Source organism: Acipenser ruthenus, unplaced genomic scaffold (assembly GCF_902713425.1).
Source record: "Acipenser ruthenus unplaced genomic scaffold, fAciRut3.2 maternal haplotype, whole genome shotgun sequence".
Classification (NCBI taxonomy): domain Eukaryota; kingdom Metazoa; phylum Chordata; class Actinopteri; order Acipenseriformes; family Acipenseridae; genus Acipenser; species Acipenser ruthenus.
This window is the reverse complement of record NW_026707365.1, coordinates 24,273-28,199: the sequence shown is the minus strand read 5'-3', so window position 1 is coordinate 28,199 and position 3,927 is coordinate 24,273. Positions and strand designations below refer to the sequence as shown.

The 3,927-nt window shown below is 46.1% G+C and overlaps 1 long non-coding RNA gene across 1 annotated transcript; it reads left to right on the top strand.

Annotated features, from left to right (window-relative positions):
* Window positions 1–607: 607 nt before the first annotated feature.
* Window positions 608–3,362, top strand: LOC131725439 (uncharacterized). Its single transcript, XR_009320632.1, has 2 exons — window positions 608–752; window positions 2,363–3,362. It is a non-coding gene; the product is annotated as an uncharacterized LOC131725439 (long non-coding RNA).
* The last annotated feature ends 565 nt before the right edge of the window (window positions 3,363–3,927 follow it).

Below are 3,927 nucleotides of genomic sequence, written 5' to 3'. Positions count from 1 at the left end.
TCTCCCTCTCTCTCCCTCCTCTCTTCTCTCCCCTCTCTCCTCTCCTCTCTCTCTCTCTCTCCTCTCTCTCTCTCTCTCCCTCTCTCTCCTCTCACCTCTCTTCTCTCTCCCTCCTCTCTCCTCCTCCCTCTCTCCTCTCTCTCTCCCTCCTCTCCTCCCCCTCTCCCTCCTCTCTCTCCTCTCTCTCTCTCCTCTCTCCTCTCTCCTCTCCTCCTCTCTCCCCTCTCTCTCTCTCCTCTCCTCTCTCTCTCTCCCTCCTCTCTCTCTCTCTCTCTCTCTCTCCTCCTCTCTCTCTCTCCCTCCTCTCTCCTCTCTCTCTCTCCTCTCTCCCTCTCCTCTCTCTCCTCTCTCCCTCTCCTCTCTCCCTCCTCTCTCTCCCTCTCTCTCCTCCTCTCTCTCCTCCGTCTCTCTCTCTCTCTCTCCTCTCTCTCTCTCTCCTCCTCTCCTCTCCCCCTCTCTCTCTCTCTCCCCCTCTCTCTCCCCTCCCTCTCTCTCTCCCTCCTCTCTCTCTCTCTCTCTCCTCTCTCTCTCTCTCTCCTCCTCTCTCTCCCCCTCTCTCTCTCTCTCTCTCTCTCTCTCCCTCCTCTCCTCTCTCTCTCCTCTCTCTCCCTCTCTCTCTCTCCTCTCTCAGGTTTCGCAGTAAGATGACAGCGGCTGGTTTCTCAGTCTCGGGGGCGGAGCATCCCATCTGCCCCGTGATGTTGGGGACGCCCGGCTCGCCTCAACGATGGCTGACGACCTGCTGCAGAGAGGTGAGGAGGGGACAACCCCCGCTGTGGAGCGTACCAACTACAGCATAGACAATACAGGACTGTACCAACTAGAACAGAGACAATACAGGACTGTACCAACTAGAACAGAGACAATGCAGGACTGTACCAACTAGAACAGAGACAATACAGGACTGTACCAACTAGAACAGAGACAATACAGGACTGTACCAACTAGAACAGAGACAATACAGGACTGTACCAACTACAGCATAGACAATACAGGACTGTACCAACTAGAACAGAGACAATACAGGACTGTACCAACTAGAACAGAGACAATACAGGACTGTACCAACTAGAACAGAGACAATACAGGACTGTACCAACTAGAACAGAGACAATACAGGACTGTACCAAACTACAGCATAGACAATACAGGACTGTACCAACTAGAACAGAGACAATACAGGACTGTACCAACTAGAACAGAGACAATACAGGACTGTACCAACTAGAACAGAGACAATACAGGACTGTACCAACTAGAACAGAGACAATACAGGACTGTACCAACTAGAACAGAGACAATGCAGGACTGTACCAACTAGAACAGAGACAATACAGGACTGTACCAACTAGAACAGAGACAATACAGGACCTGTACCAACTACAGCATAGACAATACAGGACTGTACCAACTAGAACAGAGACAATACAAGACTGTACCAACTAGAACAGAGACAATACAGGACTGTACCAACTACAGCATAGACAATACAGGACTGTACCAACTAGAACAGAGACAATACAGGACTGTACCAACTAGAACAGAGACAATACAGGACTGTACCAACTAGAACAGAGACAATCAGGACTGTACCAACTACAGCATAGACAATACAGGACTGTACCAACTAGAACAGAGACAATACAGGACTGTACCAACTAGAACAGAGACAATACAGGACTGTACCAACTAGAACAGAGACAATGCAGGACTGTACCAACTAGAACAGAGACAATACAGGACTGTACCAACTAGAACAGAGACAATACAGGACTGTACCAACTACAGCATAGACAATACAGGACTGTACCAACTAGAACAGAGACAATACAAGACTGTACCAACTAGAACAGAGACAATACAGGACTGTACCAACTACAGCATAGACATACAGGACTGTACCAACTAGAACAGAGACAATACAGGACTGTACCAACTAGAACAGAGACAATACAGGACTGTACCAACTAGAACAGAGACAATCAGGACTGTACAAACTACAGCATAGACAATACAGGACTGTACCAACTAGAACAGAGACAATACAGGACTGTACCAACTACAGCATAGACAATACAGGACTGTACCAACTAGAACACAGTCTTCAGTGTAAATTCAACGGCAAACGTTTCCACTAGAAGTCTCTCTCAGCGTCTTCAGTGTAAATTCAATCCTCCTCTCTCTCTCTCCCTCTCTCTCTTTCTCTCCCCCTCTCCTCCTCTCTCTCTCTCCCCCCTCTCTCTGTCTCTCCTCCCTCTCTCCCCCTCTCTCCTCTTCTCCCTCTCTCCCCCTCTCTCTCCTCTCTCTTCTCTTCACTCTCTCTCTCCTCTCTCCTCTCCCCCTCTCTCTCTCTCTCTCTCAGGTATCTATGTCATTGGGTTCAGTTACCCCCGTGGTCCTAAGGGCAAGGCCAGGATCCGGGTTCAAATCTCGGCAGCGCATTCCGACGATGACATCGACCGCTGCGTGGAGTCCTTCGTGGAGGTCGGGCGCAAGCACGGCGTGGTCTCCTAGCAACCAGCAGCCATAGCAACGCCATAGCAACAAACCCAACACACACACACACACTGTAAAATCCATTCTCTCATCTCCTATTAGCTTTATTAACAGTATCGCTGGTCCCTCCCTTCAAAGGAGCGCTGACCATCTTTAAAATCCATTCTCTCACCTCTGATTAGCTTTATTAACAGTATTGCTGGTCCCTCCCTTTAAAGGAGCGCTGACCATCTTTAAAATCCATTCTCTCACCTCTTATTAGCTTTATTAACAGGATCGCTGGTCCCTCCCTTTAAAGGAGCGCTGACCATCTTTAAAATCCATTCTCTCACCTCTTATTAGCTTTATTAACAGGATCGCTGGCCCCTCCCTTTAAAGGAGCGCTGACCATCTTTGAAATCCATTCTCTCACCTCTGATTAGCTTTATTAACAGTATCGCTGGCCCTTCCCTTTAAAGGGAGCGCTGACCATCTTTAAAATCCATTCTCTCACCTCTGATTAGCTTTATTAACAGTATTGCTGGTCCCTCCCTTTAAAGGAGCGCTGACCATCTTTAAAATCCATTCTCTCGCCTCTTATTAGCTTTATTAACAGTATCGCTGGCCCCTCCCTTTTAAAGGAGCGCTGATTTTAATAAAAGATAAGAGGTAAGAGAATGAATTTTTTTTTTAAAAAAAAAAAATTTGAAAATCAATTAAAATCAGCATAAAAAACTGTCCGATCGTAACTGAGAAAATATTATTAGCGCTCCATGAAATATTCCTGTAGCGGAACAGTGTGTGCGTGTGCGTGTGTGTGAGAGAGCATTGAAACGATGTAGTGGTATACATTTATAAATAAATGAATATAAATTATATAAAAAAAACAGCCTCCTGTTTTCATTTCGTACACAGATAGGGGGTGGAATGGGTTAACCAAGCGTTGCCGAGGGTTACCAAGCGTTGCCGTGGGTTACGGAGCCACGCTGTGGATTCTGAATCGCTGGGGTCCTTTGAGACCAGACATGATAACGTTCTGAGATCTATCAGCTGCTGGGAAGCGGACGAGCTCCGAGGCTCTGAACGGAGTCCTCCCCTTCATTAAAATTTAATAAAAACGTTTGTTTTTTTTTTTGTTTTTTTTTTAAATTGTTGTAGTTACAGTTTTTATCCACTGGGCGGCAGCATCGTGTCGCTCATTCGAGTCCCGAGGGCTGGAAAAGTTTTGCATCGTTTTAGAATTTTAGATTTGAGATATTAATTTAAATAGTAAATAATTATATGAACATAATTTCGATTTATTTTTTTATTATTTAACTTCAAGGATATTCAGCAGCTTTCACTGGACTCTATGAAGCTGAGGGAGTTCATTCTATATAGAGGGGGTGGAATTCAATATGTTAACAAGGGAACATTATTCAGCAGCTTTCATTGGACTCTATGAAGCTGAGG